This window comes from Macrotis lagotis, chromosome X, assembly GCF_037893015.1.
Source record: "Macrotis lagotis isolate mMagLag1 chromosome X, bilby.v1.9.chrom.fasta, whole genome shotgun sequence".
NCBI lineage: Eukaryota > Metazoa > Chordata > Mammalia > Peramelemorphia > Peramelidae > Macrotis > Macrotis lagotis.
In genome coordinates this window covers 358001066-358016244 of record NC_133666.1, presented here as the reverse complement: position 1 = coordinate 358016244, position 15179 = coordinate 358001066, and the positions used below count along the sequence as shown (strand labels likewise).

General features: G+C 31.8%; 1 pseudogene; it reads left to right on the top strand.

The window, feature by feature from the left end:
- The first annotated feature begins 2750 nt into the window (after nt 1-2750).
- LOC141499907 (large ribosomal subunit protein eL43-like) lies at nt 2751-3025 on the top strand (annotated as a pseudogene).
- Nucleotides 3026-15179: the final 12154 nt, after the last annotated feature.

Genomic DNA, 15179 nt, shown 5'->3' with positions numbered 1-15179 from the left:
TGAGGCCGGATTTGAACTCAGGTACTCCTGACTCCAAGGCCAGTGCTCTATCCACTGTGCCACCTAGCTGCCCCTAAAGTACTTAATATTATTATGAAATGTATTAAAACTTTTATGTCATTTTGTCCTTAGAGCAACCTTGGAAAGTAAATGCTATTATTTTGCCCATTTTTAAAAGATTTTTTTTTCCAAAACATATAAATACATACAAATGCAACACAATACAAAGATAGTTTTATACATTCATCATTTTACAGGTTTTTTAGTTTCACATTTTTCTACCACCCTACCTGCGTTACCCCCTCCACATAATAGAGAACAATATTATATAGATTGTACATACACAAGCACATTTCATTTATTTTCATATTAGTGATATTGTGAAACAGAAATTAGAAATAAAGGGGGAAGAAATCATGAGAAGGAAAGAAAAAAAAGAAAAGAACTTTTAATAAATGAACTTTGCTCTACATTGAGATTTCACAATCTCCTTCCCCCTCCACAACTGCTCACCCATCCACCCACCCTAAGCCACTAGGATGTGGATGCCATTTTTCTGTAAAAGGCTCTCAGGATTGTCTTTGATCTCTGAACTATTGAGAGGAGCTGCATCTATTATAGTTGATCATTTCACAATGTTGTATTTAATGTGTACAGTGTTATTTTGTTCCTGCTCTCTTCACTAAGCATTGGTTTGTGCAAATATTATTAGGTTCTTCAAATGTCAGGCTATTCATGACTCCCTACAGAAAAATAGTACTCTGTAACATTCATATTCAATAGCTTTTTCAGACATTCTCCAATTATTGACTATTCCCTCAATTTCCAATTCTTTGTCACTATAAAAAGAACTTTTATAACCATTTTTGAATATGTGGGAATTTCCCCCCTTTTTAAGATCTCCTTTGAATATAGAACTAGTAGTGGTATTGTTGGATCAAAGAGTATAGTATAGTCACTTTAATTGCCCTTTGGATATCATTACAAATTTTGCTCATCTTGATTGTTAAGTCAATTAACAGCTCAAAAATCATGCATTAATGTCCTAGGTTTTCACCTCTTCTCCAAATTGATCATTTTCCTTGCTTTGTCATTGTTGTCAATCTCATATTAATGTGGTGACACCTAAGTAGGTTTAATTTATATTTCTCTAATTAATAGTGATTTACAGCATTTTTTCATATGACTAGAGATAGCTTTAATTTCTTCATATGAAAACTGATTTTCCATTTCCTTTGACTATTAATCATTTGGCAAATGATATATGTTTTCAAATAATTGATTCAATTATCTCTATGCATTAGAAATGAATTCTTTACCAGAAACACTATGAAAAATAAGACCCAATCTTCTGCATTCCTTCTAATCTTGATTTAATTGATTATGTTTGTACCAAAAAAAACCTCAAACTTTTTAAATTAATGTAGTTGATATCCATTTTGCAGTTTATAATGTTCTCTATCTCTTTTCTGTCCATAAATATCTTATTCCACACATTTGACTGATAGTCTACCCCTTGTTCCCCCAATTGCTTATGGTATCATCTTTTATGTAAAAATTCTGTATGTATTTTGACATTATCTTGGTATAGTGTGTGAGATGTTTGTCGAGGTCTAGTTTTTACCATTCTATTTTTCACTTTTCCCAGCAGTTTTTGTGAGTTCTTCTTCCATAAGCTGGAATCTGGGTTTATCAAACAGTAGATTACAATAGTCATTTAATACTTTTTCTTTTGTACCAGTCAGTCTTTCTGTCTACCATACTATAATAGTTTTAGATTTGATTGTTAGAACACCTTCCTTTACCATTTTTTTCATAAATTACCTTGTTATTCTTGAACTTTTATTCTCCAGATAATTTTTTTTTACTATTTTTTTCTAGTTTTCAGGCAGTTTTGATTAGTATGGTGTTGAATAAATCATATAATTTAGATAGAATTGGACTTTTTTTAATATATTAGTTCAGCTTAACCATGAGCAAATTGACTGCTAAGATCTGATTTTATTTGTATGAAAACTGTTTTGTAATTGTCTTCATATATTTTCTTGGTTTGTGTTGCAAGGCAGATTCCCAATTATTTTTTGTTGTCTAAAATTATGTTAAAGGAAATTTTCTTTCTACCTCTCATCTGTGGGCTTTATTTGTCATATATAGAAATGGTGATGATTTATGTGAGTTTATTTTAATATCCTGTTACTTTGCTAAGGTTGATAATGGTTTCGATTAGTTTTTACTAATATTCTAAAGTTGTCTAGGAAACCATTATATAATCTGCAAAGAAGGAGAGTTATGCTTTCTCATTGTCTATTCTAATTCCCTCAATTCCTGTTTCTTATTGCTATAGTGACATTTCTAATACAATATTGAATAATAGTAGTGATCATGGGAATCCTTATTTCACTTCTAATCTCTTGAAGAATGCTTCTAGTTTATCCCCATTAAATATAATGTTTACTAATAGCTTTAGATAAATACTGCTTATCATTGAAGGAAAACTGCATTCATTCTATGGTCTCTGACCATAGGTGCTGTATTATTTTTACATTTTTTGCAAGGCAATGGTATTAAATAGCTTGCCCAAGGTCACATAGCTAGGTAATTATTAAGTGTCTGAGGCCAGATTTGAACTCAAGTACTCCTGACTCCAGGGCTGGTGCTCTATCCACTGCTCCACTTAGCCACCCCATGGGTGCTGTGTTTTATCAAAATATTTTTCAACCTCTCTGAGCTGTGGCCCTGTGACTGGCGACATGGCTAAACGTGCCAAGAAGGTCAGAATTGTTGGTAAATATGGAACATGTTATGATGTATCACTCAGGAAAATGGTGAAAAATATGTGATTAGCCAGCATGCCAATTATACCTGCTCCTTTTGTGGCAAGGCCAAAATGAAGAGATGGGCTGTGGGTATCTGGCATTGTGGATCCTGTATGAAAACAGTAGCTGGTGGTATGTGGACATACACCACCTCTGCAATCTCAGTCAAATCTGCCATCAGAAGAATGAAGGAATTGAAAGACCAGTAGAACCTTCTCCTTACCCATTATCTGTAGCCCCATAGTCCAACAACAAATGGGTTAATTTATGGAATGAAAATAATAAAAAAAAGTTTTTTCAACATCAATTGTGATAACCATGTGATTTCTGTTAACATTTTATAAACATAGTTAAGCTGTTTGTTTTCCTAATACTGAACCATCTCTACATACCTGGTATAAATCCTATCTGATCATGGTGTATTACCTTACTGATAATTAATTATTACTTTATTGAAAATTTTTGCATCAATATTTATTAGGGAGAATGATCTATAATCTGTTTTGAATCTTCCTAGTTTAAGTAGCAGCATCATACTGGTGTCATAAAATGATTTTGGTAGACCTCCACGTATTTATTTTTCAAAAGATTAGATAGAATTGGAATTGATTGTTTTTTTTAATGTTTTTTAGAATTCACTTGTAAATCCATTTAGACTTTAACTTTTTTTTCTTAAGGAGTTCATTAAATTCTTATTCAATTTCTTCTTTTTTGAAATGGGATTATTTAAATATTATTTTCTGTTAATCTGGGAAATTTATACTTTTTTTTTAGATTTTGCAAGGCAAATGGGGTTAAGTGACTTGCCCAAGGCCACACAACTAGGTAATTATTAAATGTCTGAGGCCTGATTTGAACTCAGGTACTTCTGATTCCAGCGCTCTATCCATTATGCCACCTAGCCTCCCTGAATATTTATGCTTTTGCACATATTCATCCATTTTAATTGCCTTGTGAAAATTGTTGGCATATAGTTGGTCAAAAAGAGCTTCAAATTATTACTTTATTCTCCTCATTTGTGGTGAGTTCAGCATTTTCACTTTTGATACTTATAATTTGGCTTTCTTTCATTTCTTAAAAATCCAACTAAACCAAGGTTTATGTAATTTATTGTTTTTTTCATAAAACCAACTCAGTTTTATTTATAAGTTCAATAGTTTTCTTACTTATAATTTTATTAATTACTATTCTTATATATAGAATTTCTAATTTGGTATTCAATTGGGAGATCTGTTTGTTCTTTTTCTATTTTTTTAGTTGAATGATCAATTCACTGAACTCCTCTTTCTCAATTTTATTTATGTAAGCATTGAGAAATTTAAAATTTCCCCCTATAACTGCTTTAATGCATCCAACCAAGGTTTGGTATAATGTATAATCATTGTCATTGTCTTGGATGAGATTATTAATTATTAATTATCTGTTGGTTAAGACATTCATTCTAAGTTATTTAGTTCCTAATCAACTTTTTGTTTATCTTTCCATGGGTCATCATTACATGTCATTTTTATTGCACAATTACCTGAAAATGATGCATTTAAAATATCAGCTTTTTCTGCACTTAACTATCAGGATTTTATGGGCCAATACTTCTGCCACAGAGAAGAAGTTATTCTATCACTGTTCAATTTTTTTCAGAGGTTCCAGCAAATCTAACTTTGCTAAAATTTTATTCACCTTCTTCCCTTCCTTCTTGTTTATTTTGTGGTTAGATTTATCTAATTCTTGAAGAGGAATACTAAGGTCCTCCAATAATACTGTTTTTCTTTAGGTGTAATCCTGGAACTCATTCACTGTCTTTAAGAATTTGCATGTTGTACCACTGGGAGCATATATGTTTAATATAGATATTACTTCGTGGTCTATGATACCTTTAAAGAAGGTCTAGTTTCTTTCCTAATCCCTTTTATTTAGATCTTTTTGTTTTTGTTTTATCTGAGATCAGGATTGCTATCCCTACATCGTTTTTATTTCAACTAAAGCGTAATATATTCTGTTCCAGCCTTTTACCTTTGCCCTGTGTGTAGCTCTCTGCTTCAAATATGTTCCTTGTAAACTGTGTTTCGTAGTATTTTGATTTTTAATCCACTCTAGTAACTGCTTCTATTTCATGGGAGATTTCATTCCATTCACATTTGCTAATGCTGTATTTCCCTTCATTTTATCTTCTCCCAGGTTTTAGATTTCTCTCTCCTTTCCTCTTATCCCTCATCACCAATATTTTGATTCTGACTCTATCAATATGCCCTTTCTGCTTCCCTTTTACCCTCTACTTCCCTACTTCCCTATAGGGAATATATATATATATATATATATATATATATATATATATATATATAATTGATATTTTATTTTTATTTTTTCTAATACATATTATGAAAGTTTTTCAACATCCACTAATATGTATATATATACATATATATGTATATATATATATATATATATATATATATATATATATATATTATAAGTTACAAAATTTCCTTTCATCCTCCCTTCCCTTCAATGAGGAGCAGTCAGGTTAAAATTAGACATACACATTTGTGTTAAGCACATTTATAGATTAGTCATTTTTTGTATAAGACAGGATTAGGGAAAGAAAAACATAAGAGATATTTTTAAAAGTGAATGTAGGGGGTTCCAGGTGGCACAGTGGATTGAGCCTTGACCATGGAGTCAGGAAGACCTGAGATCAAATTTGACCTCAGATACTTAACAATTACCTAAATGTGTGATCTTGAGCAAGTCACTTAAAACCAATGTCTTAAATAAATTAAAAATAAGTTAATGCAATGATCATCAGATTCTGAAGAGTTTTCGTTGTTGTTGTTGTTTTTGTTTTTGGTGTTGTGATTTGTTTTACTTTGGTTTTCTTCCTCTAGATAAGGATAGCATTGCTCTTAGTCTGTCTAATAGGGATGTTTTAACTCTCTAAACTGCTGAAAGGAGCCGTATCCATCAAGGTTAATTGTCTCACAAAGTTGTTGTTATTCTATACATTGTACTCTTGGTTAAAATAAATTTCTAAACTCTATTGGAGTTAAAATAAGATTTAGCTTTTATTAAATAGATTTCTAAACTCTATTGGAAATCTTTCTCACTCCCTCTTTGAGCCAAATATGTTGAGAGCAAGATTTGCTCAGTATTTGTACTTTCTTTTCTTTCCCTCTACCATAATAGAACTTTTGTGACTCTTCATGTGGTTTTATTTACCCTCTAAGGAGAACCCTTGTTCTCCTAATATAATCCTTTTTGATGTTTTAATTTTTATATGTGTTTTGTATCCATGCATCTATCAAAGTATATATTATTTTCAACTATTCTGATGGAAATACAATTCTCAAAAGACATAAATATCATTTTATCATAATCATTATATACCCATATCATCTGTGTATGTGTACTATCTCAACTATCCAGAAATACAAATGTCATTTATCCTCACATCATCTTCTAAATATGCTCCTTTTAATTGCCCTAATAAAAATACATTTCTCAAGTATTACAAGTATTGTGATCTTCTCTAGAATTATAGACAGTTTAATTTTATTAACTAACATTTTTTTCTTTACTGTTTACCTTGTTATGCATCTCTTGAATCCTGTATTTGAAGGTGAAATTTTTCTATTTAACTCTGGTCTTTTTATCATTTGAGTTTGAAAGTACTCTATTAATTGAAAACCTCCTCTCTTTTCCCCTGAAAGAACATGCTAATATGCTGAATTTTTGAAGGGTAATTGATTATGGTTTGTTATCCAAAGTCCTTTCCCCACTTGAATATTGCATTCAAGATCCTCTAATAGTTGAATGTGGAAAATGAAAAGTCCCATGTAATCCTTATTATGTCACCGTAACATTTAATTAGTTTCTTTTTGATGCTTGTAGTATTTTCTCCTTTAGTTGAGCATTCTGAAATTTGACTATAATCTTCCTTGTCAGTTGTATTTGGGAATCTCTTTCTAGGAGTGATCAACGGATTTCCTCAAGAGCTAATTTATCTTCTTGTCCTAGCTAATAGTTTTCCTTCACAATTTCCTGAAAGATATTGTCCAGTCTCTTTCTGCTTCTGACTTTCAATGAGACCAATAATTTATAAATTATCTCCCCTGGATCTATATTCCACATTACTTCTTTTTGCAAAGAGACATCTTTCTTTTTTCCATCCTTTTACTATTGTTTGATGAAATCTTGGTATCTCATAGGGTAATTAGTTTCCAGTCACCTAATGCTTATTTTTAGGGTTTTATTTTCTTCAGTAGATTTTGTGTTCCCTTTTTTCAGTTGGCTAACTTTACTTTTGAATGAGTTGATTTCTTTTTCTATTTAACCAATTTTATTTTTAAGGGTGTTTTCTTCAAACAAATTTTCATAATTCTCCTTCATGACTCTCATTTCTGTTTTTAATTCCTTTGCTCTTTTTTGGTTTTTGAAACGTTTTTGAGCTCTTGCAAGAGATGTTTTTAGATTTGAGCTTATTCATGAATCTCTTTGAGGCTTCACACAAACATGTGTTGTCACTGTTTTACTCTTCTGAGATTTCATTTTTTATATCTGTTAGAGCATTAGTTTTCTTTGATTAACTCTCCTTTTTGATTTTTTATTCATTTTAAAAGTTGAGCCTTGCACAAGGGTATAGTCACAACTTTTGTGCTGGAACTAGAGGTTGGGTTCCTGACTTTCCACATTGGTATTTCAGGTCCTCTCATTTTGTTCCCTTAATTATGGGAGGCTAAACCAGTCCCACCTGCTACTCCAGTGCACCTGGGTGAGATCTATATATTCTGAGCTGGGATTGGTACATTCACTGCTGGTTTGCTAATCTGAGACTTGAAATACACTATGGCTAGAAGACTCCCACTGATTGACCAGCTACCTCAGCTACGCTGATCTATATTCCCCTTTCACCCACATGAGACAGACCTTATCTGAAGTTCCTCCATGATATCTTGATTTGACAATTTGTTTCACTCTGCCTTTTTTGTGGATTCTATTGCTTTAGGGATTGTTTAGAGGCTTCAATTAAAGCTATTTTGGGGGGAAGTTTCAGGAGTTTCATAGCTTCACACCACCATGTGTGCTCTATGCAGGAAGTTCTGCATTATCCTCTTTTCTTTTTTTACAGAAGATAAAGTTAATGTAGGTAGTTAAACAACCTGACCAAGGATATTTAGCATGTAATTTCTGAGTCGGGATTAAACTAGTCTTCTTGACACCGCGATCTGAACTTTATCTACAACCTATCTGTTTCCATGAAGTGGCAAGAAGAAATATATCTGATTATTAAATGAAAGAATAACTAAGCAGAAATTTCTCCTAGCTGTAGTCGTAACCCACTTAACACTGGAGTGTTTTTTCATTTCCTTTATAACTCATTTTATAGAAGAGGGAAATGAGGTAAACAAGATTTATTTTTTTAATTAGTTTATTTTTCCAATATATATGTACAGATAATTCTCAACATTCATTTTCATAAAGTGTTTTCATTCCCACTCCCATCTCCCCCCATCCTTAAAATAGCAAATAATCTGATGTAGGTCACACGTGTTTAATTGTGTTACACGTATTCCCATATTGGTCTTGCTGTGAAAGAAGAATCAGAACAAAAAGGGAAAACAATGAGAAGGAAAAGCAAAAAACAAAATTAAAAATGTGAAGACAGCATGTTTTCAGATTTCATAGTTCTTTCTCTGTAAATGGATAGCATTTTCCAACACAGTTCTTCTCTTGATAACTGAAAACATACAAGTCTATCATAGTTGATCTTCATACAATGTTGCTGTTAAGGTTTGCCATGTTATCATTTTGCTTGCTTCACTAAGCATCAATTCATGTAAATCTTTCCAAGTTTTTTTCTGAAATTTGCCTGTTTATTGTTTTGAATAGAACAATAACATCTGCCACCACTTGTCATTCTCCAATTGATGAGCATCCCCTCAATTTCCAATTCTTTGCCACTAGAAAAAAAAGAGCTGCTATTGCTGAACAAGTGAATGTTTTTTCCCTTTTTCATGATCTTTTGGTGATACAAAACTAGTAATGGTATTGCCAAATCAAAGAGCATGCACATTTTTCTTGCCCTTTGGGGATTTTATGATTTGTGTTTAATGATTTGCCCAGGGTCACACAGCTAAGAAGTTTCTGAGTTCAGATTTGAAATCAGGAAGATGAATCTTCCTTATTCCAGGCCTAGCACTCTATCCATTGTACCATCTAATTGTCCCCTTCCAACTAAATTATGATACCTAAAATGAGGGAATGGTTATAATTTCTTTTCTAGTTCTAAGGTTATGCTTCTATGTCCTACGGATTAAGGATTTGTGTACTAGATAATGCTGTATGCAAAAGCTATTTCACTTAGGATATTAAACTTCTTGACTGAAACTACACCAAGGTGACAGGGGACATGGGATGTGATTATTGTTATCAGCAAATCAACTTCACAATCAGAAATTTTAGTAGGTCTTAGGTGACAGGAAGAAACTATTGATTCCAGTGCCAGATGTAATTCCCAGAATTTGACACATAGTTACTCCAAAATTTTAGAATCCTCATGATTATGCTGTGTATCAAAGCAGCTAAAAGAGACTGGAGAGGGCCTTGTGCCTCACAATGTATGGGCAAGGGATTTCAATCAATCACACGACATTGGTTTCCCAACATGAGATCCTCACATGGGATTGTGCCATCAATTTACCATCAGCAAAATTGAATGAGGGAGACAGGAGTTTTTACATTGGCAAATTCCCAAAAGATTTCACAAAATAGGAAGGTAGATAAAAGTAAAGGGAATGGGTAAGGAAGAGAACACCTATTGGAGAAAACCTAGGAGCAAAAGAATAGAAATTTGTTTCATTTCTGAATTGTCACAATGATACCTGCACATCAGATACCAGACAGTAAAAAACAATCCATTCTGCCCCCTGACATGATTAATTATTGTTATTTACTTGTGTTTTCATAAGGTTGGGGAATTCAGTACAAAGTCAGATCTGCCACCCACTCATGCACAATCGGTATACATAGAAAGATTCCTGGAGCCCTGAGGAGTTAAGTGACTTACCAAGAATCAAAAAACTAATATATGACCAGACATGAACTTTGGTCTACCCAACTTCAAAAATATTACTCTGTGTTTGATGATACATTGCCTCTCATTTGCAACTATTAAGCCAATAAAATGTAAATTTTATTTTTGTTGAGTTTCTTCTTCTTTGGGGGGAATTATGTTTACTTTTACAGCATAACTATTGTTGTAATATGAAAAATAAATTAATTAATTTTTAAAAGTATATTAGACATCTAGAATAAGGATTACAATTATCTCAAAATAAAATCTGCATCCTTAGAATACTTTAGAAGGTAGAATAAATAAGAATGCAACATTAATTTGCATTTTAATTTATAACTGGTGTTATCTTTGCACAAAGTTCTTTTGTCAAAAAACAAAAATCAATTTAGGAGATGAATTTGAACTTAAAGAGTTAAAATATGTAAATTATAAAATTTATGTTACAAAATTGTGTTTTCTATACCCTTTTTTCCTCTTTCTAAATTCCTTTGGTAAAATATTCCACAATAGCTCATTATATCTTTAATTTTTATTTCAATATAGTGATGGAGATAATTAGATTTATGTTTCTATATAAAATAACTACTGAGATATATCCTTTCCTTTCATCACTCCCTTCATTATCATTTTGAGAGCCTTAAGACCACCTCCCCCATAAGAGTGGTTTGATTACCTAGTAAACCCAAGAAGAAAAAAACATTGGGAACTCTATTGTCCTTCCCATTCACTTTCTCATTGTGCTTAAAATGAAACAAATATTTAGACATTTCTAAAATTTTTGAGAAGTAGGAAAGATCCCGTACATGACTCTAAACAGAAGTAAAGCATATCACATAACTGAGAGTAAGGCCCTTCTTGAAGTATGGAAAAAATCTCTTTAACCTCTTAAGCAGAAGGATGAGTTATACAAAATTTTTATATCTATATTTCAAAATGAAACTACACCAAAGATTCAGTATGATGTTACCAACTAAAGGGTAAAATTAAGACTAAATTTCTGAGTTCAAAATTAAATGACATAATCTTACAGACATAAATCTTTTGGGGAAAACCTTCATAAAATATACTCTGTTATTTGGAAATTCTGATTGTATAGAAAATCTGGAATGATTACTGGGTTTAAGCATAGAACTATTTAATTGAGTGTGGTAGAAAAAATAGTTATGCCTGAAGAAATTCTGCATCTGTTGGAAACTTTGTCAATAGTTATTGTATTAGACCTAGTAAATCCCTTCACATATCTAGAATTTGAATATGAGAATGGTATTGGAATAGATGATCCTTAAAGTCTCTAGCAAATATAAATTCTTTGTGTCTAAAAATGAGTTGTTTTCCATCTATAATATTCATTCTACCTGTAGTATTTTATACTTTTTATACATATTGGACTTTATCTAGAGTTATTAGAAGAAAGCAACAGGGATAAGAAGTGAAAATAACTTTGCATAATGTAACCCAAAATAATTGTCTCACTGTATGAATATCTATAGCTTTTAGCATTTGACTAATTTTGAAACATGCTTCTCCTGATTAATTAACTTGTCCAATTTGCTACAATTAGCCAGTATTTGGACCATGGCTTGAAACTATATTTCCTGAGTCTCCAGAAGAAGTTTTCTTTATGCTATACCATGTATTTCAAAACAGTATCATCATTATTACTATCATTATTATGATGATTAATTGTAAGGACCAGAGATTTTTAAATGAAGATAAAAATCTGTGCTACAACTTATATTCTTAGAGAACTATTTCTGGCACTGAGAAATTCTGAAATATCCAGAATAATGCTTCATGTTCAAGAAGTAGAAATTGAATCCATATCATTATGACTTCAGTTCCAGACCTCTTTTCATTAAGCAATGCTTCCTCTCATGAAGCAATCTACAGAAATATATTTAAAAGTCCCTCAGTACTAGGCTATATCACTGTCTGCTTTTCATAATTCTTTCACTGTGTTTCCTCTTTTGCCAAATGGGAACAACAAAGGAATATTTCTTATATATCAAATGAGATAACATATGTAAAGCGCTTTACAGAGCCTCCGTGTGTTTGTATTTTGTGTTTGTGTGTGAGTGTGTGTGTGTGTGTGTGTGTGTGTGTGTATGTGGAGAGAGAGAGAGAGAGAGAGAGAGAGAGAGAGAGAGAGAGAGAGAAGAGAAGAGAAACAAGGAATGAGAGAATGCACCAGGAAAGTCATAAGACATTTGGATTATACATCCAAATGACAAAAAAAAATGTGATTTTTCTGACTCTTTGAAAGTTGAGAGAGCAACATGGAGTGCAACCTAATTTAAAATCAGTTTTGAGAAGGTTGAGATGGTAGGGAATCTGTTCTCAGTTGCCTCACTGGTTGAATGTTTGTCAAATTTCCACAGAGGGTAGTGTATAGGAAGCTGTGACTAACAGCATGGAAGAATCCAACAGAAGTCTAACATAATGGACATTGTAAATTCTAAAGCAATAACATATTCATCTTTTTCAGAACAATAGGAATGTAGTAAACACCTGGAAAATGTTACTGAATATATAGACATTGGAATTCCTCAATCGATATATTCAAACACTAAATGGAGTTCCTGCTGTTCTATTGTGACGTCGGTAATAATAGTAGTAACTATAAGAGTAAATGTTAACAAATGTAATGCTTTTCTAATTTTTACACTTTAAATCCAATTCTCCATTTTTATGTGCAAGAGATTATATTCAATCACATATCATCCAGAAGTTTGCTCCATTTCATCATTATTATCTTTTCACTTATTTTCAATCTTTATTTCCCTAGTGGCTACTGACACGATCATTGTTCCTTTAAAAGAAAACAATCACACTTCATCCATCCATTGTGCCTAGAAATCATAAAAGTAGGAATCACCATATATTTATTCTTTCTTTTCCTGTTTAAACTCCTGGAGAAGGTCATTTACAATAGGTGTCTCCACATTCTCTTTTTATCTCTCTGCATTCTGCTTCCTGAACTCATCATTCAACTGAAAGTGTTCTCTTCAAAGTCATCAATAACTGACTTAGCACAGCGCCTATAAAAAAGAAAGTGATATATAAAATTAATAATGATTATTATCTCCCTTAATATTATTAATCTTCAGGGCCAGCTAGGTGGTGCAGGAGATAGAGCACTAGCCCTGGAGTCAGGAGTACCTATGTTCAAATCCGTCCTCAGACACTTAATAATTACCTAGCTGTGTAGTCTTATGCAAGCCACTTAACCCCTTTGCCTTGCAAAAAAAATTAATAATAATCTAATTTCTAGAGCATTAGCTGAAGTTAGTATTCATAAATGACATCAACCAAGATGTCATTCTTAGTATACCCTATATTCACTTTTCAACACGTCACTGAATCAGGAGACAACACTGGATTTTTAACCTGTCTATGCATATATGCCTTAATGCAAGTATATTGTGTTATGGTCTGCTATTATGAAATAATTCATCATTGTTTGGCCTGCCTGCTAGTATATAATTACAATATAAATAAAGAAAGAATCATTAAAAATAGATCTCTGTTAACAATTTTAAAAGAAGTATAATTCTGAAAAGTCAATAAAAAGCATATGAGAAGAAAATTCTTTTTTTTTGTAATGCAAAATCCTTTTTAGGGACAATAAATAAAAAGGCCAGTGGGATTGGTTACTCCATACAAATTTCAGTCATTTGTTTTAGAAAATGTAAGGTAATAAAAATTTCTGACTTTTTTTTCAAATATCCATACCAAATATGTCCTTCATCTTTTCATTTAGTCTTTACATATATATAATATACATATATGTATATATGTAATATATATATTTATGTATATATACACACATATATATTATTCATGTCTGTAGCTATTAATGTTATCTTTGCCTTTGAGATGAAAAATTTTCTACATTCTAGAATACTTCACTACTTTGAGAACCTGTTCCTTATTTCCTCAAAATTATGTAACCTAATGAACAGACCTCATCTCTGTTGTCAGTAGAAATGTTTTTCTATCTTTATTTTCTGTAGTGTCATTTCCATTTTATCTATATTCACTCAAAAATATTTCTGGTTGTATAGAGTGACTGTAGAAATACTGGAACATTATTATGCTTGAATTCGGCACTACTTTAACATTGGGAAAATAATTTCTCTTTGTGCTAAAAATATAGACTATAATGTCTCCTAAAATTTTTGATCTATACGGTCCCTTTTAATACTTTAAAGTGTTCAAAGACAGTAAGACCAAAATATAAAACAAGAGTATTTCTTTGTGGTAAATAAGGTCTGAAAATAATGTATGATCCATTTGTCAAGGGAAAATTTAAACAAAATATTGAATGTGAATAAATTGGAATATTACTATGCCATAAGAAGACTTATATGAACTAAGACAGAATGAAATAAGTGGAATCAGAAAAAATGCATAATGATGAATCCAGCAATGTAACTGGAAGGAACAAAAAAGATAATTGAACAATCTCTAATTATAATAACCAAGTTTAGCCCCTGAAATCTCTCTTGTTCCTTGCAGAGGTAGAGAAATATTATACATACTTTTAGTCAAGGTTGACAAAGCAGTATTTTCTTTATCTTCTTTATTTTTATATAGAAATAATTTTCTGATAGGGAATTGAGAAGGGATATAATTAAAAACAAAACATGTCAATTTTTTTTTAGGTTTTTGCAAGGCAAATGGGATTAAGTGGTTTGCCCAAGGCCACACAGCTAGGTAATTATTAAGTGTCTGAGACTGGATTTGAACCCAGATACTCCTGACTCCAAGGCTGGTGCTTTATCCACTGCGCCACCTAGCCACCCTTGTAAACATCAATTTTCTAGAAAAAAATAGAGAAGATTTTGTGACTTTAAAGTGCAAGTATTAGAGGCAGTAAGGTGGTGTACTGCATAGATCCTGGAGTCAAGAAGATCTGAGTCAAATCTGGCCTCAGATACTTGATATTCACTGTGTGACTTTGGACAAGTCACCTAACACCATTATCTCACAAACAAAAAAGGCCAAATTTCAGGAATAAAAATTGTTTACCATCAAAAAAAAATCCTGAATTTTTTATTTTATTTTTAATTTCATTCTTAAATCACTTTACTTTTGATCTTTTGATTTCTTTAAATTTATTTTTGCCTTCATTCTTCTTTTTTATCTTATGAAGCAAACTCTCCATATTCCTCAACTATATTTCTCTGCAATATTTTCAAAACAAGTTATTTTACAAAGTTGGATTATCCTTGGCTTTAAATCTCTGCTTAGCAAGTAAAACAGGTATATTGATTAAATATTTAGTTTATTTT